Raw genomic sequence first — 11,129 nt, 5'->3', positions numbered from 1 at the left:
CTGGAGTTGTAACTGGGCCAATTTGTGCTACACCTGGAGCTGGAGCAGTGGCCAGGATGCAGGGAGCCATGTTCTAAGGCTACCCAAGGCAGCAGTTCCTGGGCCTGATCCCAGAAACTATTCTCTTCTTTTAGGCCTCAGGGTCTGTGATGGGGGGCTGCCTTTTAGATTTCTAAAATGCCTTCAATTCCTCTTCCCCATTGTCTTGGCTATCAACACTTGCTTTTTTTTTTTAAGTTATACAAATATCTCTAACAAGTGATTGCTCCACAGCCTGCTCAAGTTCCTCTCTTGTAAAAGCTTTTTATTTTTCTGCCACATGACTAGGCTGCAAAGTTTTTAAGCTTTTACGCTATGCTTACCTTGCAAGTAAAAATAAATTACAACTTACTTTTTTTTGCTCCAACATGTGAGCATAGGTTGTTAGAAGCAGCCAGGCCACATCTTCAATGCTTTAGTGCTTAGACATTTTTTCAACAGAAACCCTAAATCATCACTTTCAAATTCAAACTTTTATATATCCCTAGGGCATGACAGAAATTCAGCCAACCACTTTGCTAAGACAACAATGAATGACCTTTGCTTCGATCCTAATAAGTTTCTAATTTTCATCTGAGACCTCCTCAGCTCAGCCTTCACCGTCCAGATCACTATCAGCATTTTTGTCAAAGCCATTCAAAGTTAAGAAAATCTCAACTTTCCCTCATTTTTCTGTCTTCTTCTGAATCCTACAAACTCTTCCAACCTCTGCCTGTTTACCCAATTACAAAGCTGATTCCACATTTTCAGGTATTCTTATAACAATTTTCCACTCCTTTGTGCCAATTTTCTGTATTAAGCTTTTTTCCCATCACTATAAATACCTGAGACTGGGTAATTTATTTTTCTCTACAGGCTGTAGAGAAGACACAGCACTGGTATGCACTTCTGGGAAGGCCTCTGGAAGTTTACAGTCATGGCAAAAGTTGAAGCAGAATCTTGCACATCATAGGGCAAAAAGCAGGAGCAAAAAAACAGAGGGGCAAGTTGTTACACACTTTTAAATAACCAGGTCTTATGGGAACTCACTCACTATCATGAAGATAGTACCAAGTGGGATGGTGCTAAGCCATTTATGAGTAATCCACACCAATGGTTAAATCACCTTTCACCTGGCCCACCTCCAACATTGAGAATTAAATTTGGGAGGGGACACACATTAAAACCCTATCAGAGGAGTCTTTACGTTTTTCCAAATATAAGATTATATCACTGGCAAAAACAATAATTTGACTTCTTTTCCAATTGGGATGCCTTTTATTGCTTTCTCTTGTCTGATTGCTCCAGATAGGAATTTCAGAATTATGTTGAATAACAGTGGTAAAAGTGGATATTCTTGTCATCTTCCAGATTTTACAGGAAAGGCTTTTAGTTTTTCCCCACTTAGTATGATACTAGCTGGGGGTCTGTCATATATGACTTTTATTATGTTGAGATATGTTCATTCCATACCCAGTTTTCAAAGGGTTTATTATTAAAGAATATTAAATTTTATCAAATACTTTTTTAGCATAATGCAAATGATTATATGGATTTCATCCTTCATTCTTTTTTTTTTTTTTTGAGATGAAGTCTTCCTCTGTCACCCAGGCTGGAGTGCAATGGCATGATCTCAGCTCACTGCAACCTCTGCCTCCCGGGTTCAAGCGATTCTCCTGCCTCAGCCTTCCAAGTAACTGGGATTACAGGTGCCCACCACTCCACCTGGCTAATTTTTGTATTTTTAGTAGACATGGGGTTTTGACATGTTGGCCAGGCTGGTTTTGAACTCCTGAACTCAGGAGATCCGCCTATCTCTGCTTCCAAAAGTGCTGGGATTACAGGTGTGAGCCACTGCACCTGGCCCCTTCATTCTATTTATATGATATATCACATTGACTGATTTGCATGTCGAACCATCCTTGTATCTCTGGGATAAATTCCACTTGGTCATTATGAATTACCTATTTATGTATTGTTTAATAGAGTTTGCTAGGTTTTTTGCAAATTTTTGCATCAATATTCTCAAATATGGGCTCGTAGTTTTCTTTTTAAATGTGTCTTTGTCTTGTTTTGATATCAGTGTAATACTAGCCTCAAAGAATGACTTTGGAAATGTTCTTTCCTTCTCTATTTTTCAGTCTGGTCCTACAGACATTTTTTTATTATGGCTTTAATTTTGTTACTCGTTATTGGTCTATTCAGGTTTTGGATTTTTTCCTAGTTCACTCTTGGTAAGTTATGTGTGTCTAAGAATTAATTTCCTCTAGGTTTTCTAATTTGTTGGCATACAATTACTTATAGTAGCCACTAATGATCCTTTGATTTTCTGAAATGTTACTTGTAATGTCTCCTTTTTCACCTTTGATTTTATTAATTTGTATCATCTCTGTTTTTTAGCTAGCTGTCTAAATATTCATTAATTGTTTTACTTTTCAAAAAACCAACTTCTTGTTTCATTGATCTTTTGCACTGTTTTCTTCATTTTATTTCTGCTCTAATTTTTATTCTTTCTTTTCTTCTAATTTTGAGTTTTGTTTGGCCTTTTTATTCTAGTGAATTAAGATGTATTGTTAGGTTATTTATTTGCAGCTTTTCTGATTTTTATATAGGCACTTACAGTTATAAATTTTCCTTTTATAATAGTACCTCTTTTACCATATTCCACAGGTTTTGCTATGCTATGTTTCTATTATTTGTTTCAAGAAATTTTTCCATTTTCTTTTTAACATTTTTATTGACCTACTGATCATTAAAGAGCATATTGTTTAATGTCCAAGTGTTTGTATAGTTTCTGAAATTCATTTTTTAATTGATTTCTAGTTTGTTCCATGGTGGTCAGAGAAAATGCTTGATATTACTTCAATTTTTTTTAATGTTTTTAGACTTGTTACTTAATATATGGTCTATCCTTGAAAATAACCCATGTGCAGAGAAGAACAATGTGTATTCTGCAGCTGTTGAATGAAATTTTCTGTAAATATCTATTAGGTTCATTTGTTATACAGTGCAGATTAAGTCTGATGTTTCTTTGTTGGTTTTCTGTCTGGAAGGTCTATCCAATGACTAAAGTAGGGTATTGAAGTGTCCAGCCATTATTGTATTGAGGTCTCTTTCTTTAGCTCTTATAATATTTGCTTCATTTATCTAGGTGCTTTAGTGTTGGGTGCATATATATTTCTTATTATATCCTCTTGAAGAATTGATCTCTTTATTATTATATAATGACTTTCTTAATATCTTCCTACAGTCTTTTGTTGAAATCTATTTTTGTATGGTATAAGTAAAGCTATTTCTGCTCTTTTTTGGTTTCTATCAGCATGGAACAACTATTTCCATTGTTTTATTTTCAGTCTAAATGTATCTTTACAGGTAAAGTATTTTTTTGTAGGTCATAGATTATTGTCTTGCTTCTCTATCCATTCATCCACTATTTGTCTTTTGATTGGAGTATTTAGTTAATGTACATTCAATGTTATTATTGATAAGCACTTACTCCTGCCATTTTGTTACTTGTTTTCTGATTGATTTTTGTCCTCTCATTGTTCTTTTCTTTATTCCTGTCTTCCTTTTAGTGAAGGTGATTTATCTTTTAATATTATCTAATTTATTGCTTTTTACTTTTTGTACATCTGTGGTATGCTTTTTGATTTAAAATTACCATGAGGCTTGAATATAATATCTTATAACACATCATTTTAGACTGTGGACAATTTAACATTGATTGCATAAACAAAGAAACAAGCAAAGCAACTAATAAAAACTCTACACTTTAACTCCATTGCCATTCTTTTAAACTTTTTGTTGTTTCTCTTCCTTCCCTATTTTACTGTCTATGTCTTGGAAATATGTTGTAGTTATTTTTTATTGGTTTATTGTTTACTCTGTTTGAGATTTTTGCACACCATAATTACCATGTTATAATATTCTGTGTTTTTCCATGTGCTATTACTACTGAGTTCTGTACCTTCAGATGACTTCTTATTGCTCATTCACTTTTTTTCTTTCAGGCTCAGAACTCCCTTTCGCATTTCTTGTAGGACAGGTCTGGTGTTAATGAAATACCTCAGTTTTTGTTTGTCGGAAAAAGTTCTTATTTCTCTGTCAAGTTTAAAGGACTTTTTGCCAGATACATTATTCTAAAGTAAAAGTCTTTTTTTTTTCCTTCAGCTTTTTTAATATGTCATGCCACTCTCTCAGCCTGTAAATTTTCCCCTGAAAAGTCTGCTGTCAGATGTATTGGAGTTCCATTGAATGTTATTTGTGTCTCTTCTCTTGCTGCTTTTAGAATCATTTCTTTATCCTTAACCTTTGGGTGTTCAGTTAAGCGCCTTGAGGTGGTCTTCTTTGGGTTAAATCTGCTTGATGTTCTGTAACTTTCTTGTACTTGAATGTTGATATCAAATGTTGGGGAATTGTTTTTAATATTATTTCTTTAAATAAATGTTTAATTTTTTTTTTTTTTGACAGAGTCTCGCCTGTAGCCCAGGCTGGAGTGCAATGGCGCGATCTCGGCTCACTGGAAGCTCCGCCTCCTGGGTTCACGCCATTCTCCTGCCTCAGCCTCCCAAGGAGCTGGGACTACAGGCACCCCCACCACGCCCAGTTAATTTCTTTTTGTATTTTTAGTAGAAATGGGGTTTCACCGTGTTAGCCAGGATGGCCTTGATCTGCTGACCTTGTGATCCACCCGCCTCAGCCTCCCAAAGTGCTGGGATTACAGGCGTGAGCCACTGCACCGGGCCAATAAATGTTTAGCTCTTATCTCTTTTTCTACCACCTCTTTAAGGCCACTAACTCTTAGATTCCTATTTTGAGGCTATTTTTTAGATTCTGTAGGCATGCTTTATTTTTCATTCTTTTTTGTCTCCTCTGACTTTGTCTTTTCAAATAGTCTGACTTCAAGTTCACTAAATCTATCTTCTCCTTGATCAATTTTTCTAAGTAACTCTGATGCATTCTTCAGTATGATAATTGCATTTTAACTTCAGGATTTCTGCTTTATTCTTTTTATTTCAATCTCATTGTTAAATTTATCTGATAGAATTTTGAATTCCTTCTCTGCATTATATTGAATTTCTTTGAATTACCTCAACCAGCTATTTTGGATTTCCTGTATGAAAGGTCACATATCTCTATTTTTCCAGGATTTGCCCCTGGTGCCTTATTTAGCTTGTTTGGTGAGGTCATGTTTTCCTGGATGGCCTTGATACTTGTAGATGTTCATCCATATCTGGGCATTGAAGAGTTCAGTCTTTATTGTAGTCTTCACAGTCTGGGCTTCTTTATGCCAATTAGTTTTGGGAACATTTTCCAGGTGTTCAAAGACACTTAGGTCCCAAGCCCAAAAACACAGTAGCAAACACGTAGAGGTACTGCTTTGGTGGCCTTGGATTAACATTAAGAAAAATTCTCTTGATTTATCAAGTAGAGATTCTTGTTCTCTTCCCTTTCTTTCTCTGAAACCAGCAGTCTCTCTTTCTGTGCTGAGGCATGTGGAGCTGGAGTTGGGGTAACATAAGTACCCCTGAGGCCATCACCACTGAGACTGTGCTGGTTCACACTTGAAGTAGGCATAGAACTTGGTCTCACCCAAGGCCCACTGTAACCACAACTTGGCTACCATATAAGTTTATTCAAAGCCCTAACCCTAACCCTAACCCTAAACTCTAACCCTAACCCTAACCCTGACCCTGACCCTGACCCTGACCCTAACCCCTAACCCTGACCCTGACCCTGACCCTAACCCTGACCCTGACCCCTGACCCCTGACCCTAACCCGACCCTGACCCCTGACCCTGACCACTGACCCTGACCCCTGACCTTGAGATAGGAATTTTCTAAACACAACAATCGGCCTCCAGCACCATCTCCATTGTCAAGGCCCAGTGCTTTACTCCTAAGATCACCACCAAGGCATCAATGCTCATTTTCATCACTGTATTCAACACTGTATGGGAAGTTCCATCCACAACAAATAGGAGAGAAAAAGAAGTAAAGAGCACTCATATGTGAAAGGGGACAGCAAAACTGTCTACTCACAGATCACATGATCTATCTTACATACAGAAAATCATTAAGAACCCCCAAAATATTATTAAAACTAGTAAAGTAAGCAAAGTTACAACACAAAATCTCAATACACAGTAATCTGCTATATTTCTAGACACTAGAAACAAACAACGTGAGAATGTAATTATGAAAAAAATTCCAGTCTAGGGGTGGTGGCTCACACCTGTAATCCCAGCACTTTGAGAGGCTGAGGTGGGAGGATCTTTTGAACCCAGGAGTTTCAGGCCAGTCTGGGCAACACAGGGAAACCCTCTCTCTACAAATAACTTAAAAATTAGCTAGGTGTGGTGGTGCACGTCTGTAGTCCTAGTTACTCAGGAGACGGAGGAGGGAGGATTGCTTGAGCCCAGGAGGTTGAGGCTGCAATAAGCTGCGTTCGCACCACTGCACTCCAATCTGGGCAACAGAGCAAAACCATGCCCAGAGAAAAAAAGAAAGGAAAAAGAAATTCCATTTTTAAAAATCAGCAGGCTGGACATGGTAGCTAACACCTGTAATCCCAATGCTTTGGGAGACAAAGAGAGGAGTATCACTTGAGGCCAGGAGTTTGAGGCCAGCCTGGGCAGGAGAGAAAGACCCTACCTGAAAAAAATAAAAAAAAATTAGCCAGCTGTGGTGGTGCACACCTCTAGTCCCAGCTACTTGGGAGGTTTGAGGTGGGAGGATCACTTGAGCCCAGGAAATAGAGGTTGTAGTGAGTCATGATTGTGCCACTGCACTCCAGCCTGGGAGACAGAGTGAGGCCCTGCCTCAAAAAATAAAACAATTGCTCATAGGAGTATGGGTTTATCTGGACTCAGAATTCAGTTCCATTGATCTATTCCATTGATGATGCCAAAATCATGTTGTTTTTGTTAATGTTGCTTTCTAGTAAGATTTGAAATTTGGAAATGTGAGCCTCTGAGTTGGTTTCTTTGACACTATGTTGGCTATTCTGCATCCCTTGAAATTTCATATAAATGATAGGATCAGCTTGTGAATTTCCGCCAAAAGTTTTCTTGAATTTATTTCAGCAATGTTTTGGAATTTTCCATGTATGAGTTTATTTTTTCCCCCCAAAACAGAGTCTCGCTCTGTCACCGAGGGTGCAGTGCAGTGGTGCAATCTCGGCTCACTGCAATCTCCGCCTCCCGGCCTGTAATCCCAGCACTTTGGGAGGCCGAGGCGGGCGGATCATGAGGTCAGGAGATCAAGACAATCCCGGCTCACACAGTGAAACCCCGTCTCTACTAAAAATGCAAAAAAATTAGCCGGGCATGGTGGCTGAGACTACAGTCTCAGCTACTCAGGAGGCTGAGGCAGGAGAATGGCGTGAACCCAGGAGGTGGAGCTTGCAGTGAGCAGAGATCACACCACTCCACCACACCACTGCACTCCAGCCTGGGCGACACAGCGAGACTCCGTCTCAAAACAAACAAACAAACAAACAAAGCACTATGTCTAGGTATAACTGTTTTCAGAAGAGGTGTCATACTGGTATAACATATCATGGCATATCGTAATACCCACCCACAACAGTGCTGTGACGTTCACAATGCAGATGATACCTGCAAGACTGCTATGGCACCCTTAAAACTGATGTGAAGCCCGCAAGATTCATGACACTCCTAAGACTCATATGACACCCTTAATAATGATATGACACCCATAAGGCTGATATGATGCCCATAAGACTGATGGGACACCTGCAACAGTGATATGACACCCACGATACAGACATGACACCCGCAATACTGATGACACCCACAAGAGTACTATGACACCCCTAAGACTCATATGACACCTGTAATACTGATATGACAGCCGCAATACTGACATGACAGCAGGGCGCTTGGTATACAGCTTCCACTGACCTGGATTTGGATTGGTTTGGCCTCTATAATGAAGTTTGATGTCTCTGCTTTACTGACAAGGTATTAATGTGGTTGTTTATAGTTTACAATAATTTCCTTCTTCTAGGAATATTGCAATAGCAAAGTTTAACTTATCCCTTCTCTTGGATTCCCCAGCAGTTACAGCAACTTCACACAAAATACTCCTATGTATTTTATCAAAGCAAAGACAGCCTAAAATTTTTTTTAATTTAGAAAAAAAAAAGCAGCCGGGCATGGTGGCTCAGGCCTGCCTGCAATCCCAGCACTTTGGGAAGCCAAGGCAGGTGGATCACTTGAGGTCAGGAGTTTGACACCAGCCTGGCCAACATAGTGAAACCCCATCTCTACTAAAAATACAAAAACTTAGCTGGGCGTGGTGGCGGGTCCCTGTAATTCCAGCTATTCGGGAGGCTGAGGCAGTAGACTCGCTTGAACCTGGGAGGCGGAGGTTGCAGTGAGCTGAGATGGCGCCACTGCACTCCCGCCTGGGCAACAAGAGCGAAACTCGGTCTCAAAACACACACACACACACACACACACACACAAAAAAACAAACAAACAAAAAAAAACGAGCACTGATCCGGGGGCGCCTGTTTTCTTGGCCTCAGGCTGTGGCGCCTTCCCGTCCCCAACCTCCTGACCGCGTCTCCTCTCTTGGTACCAGGGTCTCTCCCCAGAAACAAACTCACATCCATAACCTGCATCTTGGCCTGCGCTGGGGGTGACCAGCCCAAGCCCTCATGAGGGGACGCTTTTATTAATATAAAGTGAGGTCCCGCTACAAACGGCGGACAGGGAAACACGGCCGCGCTCCCGCCGCTACACTCAACGGCAACAGGAAGCTTTTTCCTCATCTTCGCCTGGGCGGCCCCAGGTGTCCCGAAGCTGCAGCAGCGTCTCCCTGTCTCACTGTGGACGCGGCCCCAAGTGTCCCCATGTCTCCCGAGGCCGCAGCCTCTCCCAGCCGCGTCCTGAGGGGAGGAAGCTCTGTCCTCACGGTAAACGCCCCGCAACGCCGCCTTGCGGATCAGATACGGCTCAAGCGCGCAGCGCTCGGGTTTAGCAGGGGCTGGGCGCCCCCTCGCGGCAGCCCTCGGGAATCTCTGAAATTCAGCCTCCAGATTACTCCGGGCCATGATTTTGGAAATTTCAACTGACATCGAGCCCACCATCACATGCCTTGATCAGAACGCATGGAGATTTTTAACAAGTAAAGAAGATGGCCAGTAGAAAAAGGTCAATGGATTTTCTTTTTCTTTTTCTCTTTCTTATTTTAGAGACGGAGGCTTGCTCTGTAGCCCAGGCTGGAGAGGCAGTGGCATGACCTTGGCTCACTGCAGCCTCCGCCTCCAAGGATCAAGCAATCCTCCCGCCTCAGCCACCCAAGCGCTGGGATTACAGGTGAGAACCTCCGCGCCCAGCCCTAGCTGATTTTTTTTATATCACCAATAATGTATAGGAATAATTTGAACTTAATGAATTAAATTTTGGGTGTGCTATTGTAAATGATACTCTTTAAAATTTCAATTCATTGAGTATAAATCTAACAAAAGACAAACAAATATGCATTCAGGAAACTGAATCATGGTTGAGAGGAATAAAAAATATATAAATAAATGCAGATAGTCCTCGTTTAGAAACAATAACTTACTATTGTTATCTTTACCACAAAGCTAAAGTAATGAAGAGTGATATTGGTGACGGAATAAGCAAAAAGATAAATGGAACGCAATAGAGAACCCAAAAGACCCGAATAAATACAGTTAACTGATTTTGTCATGGGGCAAACGCAATTCAATGGGGAAAGAAAAGTCTGTTCCACAAGTGGTGACAGCACAACAGAAACCATAGTGGGGGAATGAACAAAGACACAAACTTCACGGGTCAACCAAAAAATCACTCAAGATAATCTATAGACTTAAATTTCCAAATATAAAATAGTAAAAGTTATAGAAGAAAACCTACATGGATTTGGGTTGGTGGTAAATTTTTAGATACAATAGCAAAAGCTAGTCCATAAAAGAAAAAGAAATTGATAATGTGGACTTTATTAAAATTTGAAATGTCTACTCTGTGAAACATCCTGTTACAAGAATCAAAAACAAAGCCACTGACTGAGAGAAAATATTTATAAAACAAACCTGAAAAGGACTTATATGCAAAATATACAAAGAAATTCTAATGCTCAACAAGAAAACAACACAACTAAAAGGTTGACACCTCACTAAAAATGATATAAGACAGCAAACAAGCATCCAAAAGAACGCTTATGGCACTTGTCAAGAGGGAAAAGCAAATTAATGCAACAATGGTATACCACTGAGCATCTACTAAACTGACTAAAATCTTTTTTTAATGCAATAAAAATTACAACAGGAGGCGGGGCACAGTGGCTCATGCCTGTAATCCCATCAGTTTGGGAAGCAAAGTCAGGAGGACCAACTGAAACCAGGAGTTCAAGACCAGCCTGGGCAACATAGTGAGACCCTCATCTTTAACAAAAATTAAAAAAAAATTAGCCAGCCCTGGTGGCACATGCGTGTAATCCCAGCTGAGGTGGGAGAATTGCTTGAGCCTGGGAGGTAGAGGCAGCAGTGAGCAATGTTCATGCCACTGCACTCAGATTGGGCTACAGAGCAAGACTCTCTCTCAAAAAAACAAATAAATAAATAAAATTAAAATAAGTTGCAACAGGAACTCTCATTCAATGATAGTGGAATGCATAATGATACAGCAACTTCAGAAAACAATACAGCAGTTTATATTAAAGTTAAACATGCTTCACCATAGAAGCACTCCTAGGTTTTGGGGGGTTTTTTTGGGTTTTTTTTTTTTTTGGTTGTTGTTTATTTGGTTTTGTTTTTGTTTTGTTTTTTGTTTTTTTGAGATGGAGTCTCGCTCTGTCACCCAGGCTGAAGTACAGTGGTGCGACCTTGGCTCACTGCAACCTCCACCTCCTGGGTTCACGCCATTCTCCTGCCTCAGCCTCCCAAGTAGCTGAGACTACAGGCACACACCACCACGCCTGGCTAATTTTTTGTATTTTAGTAGAGAAGGTGTTTCACCGTGTTGCCCAGGCTGGTCTCAAACTCCTGAGCTCAGGCAATCCACCCACCTCGGCTTCCAAAAGTGCTAGGATTACAGGTGTGAACCACTGCGCATGGC

Source organism: Pan paniscus, chromosome 15, assembly GCF_029289425.2.
Source record: "Pan paniscus chromosome 15, NHGRI_mPanPan1-v2.0_pri, whole genome shotgun sequence".
Taxonomy (NCBI): domain Eukaryota; kingdom Metazoa; phylum Chordata; class Mammalia; order Primates; family Hominidae; genus Pan; species Pan paniscus.
Note: the sequence above shows the minus strand (reverse complement) of the source record.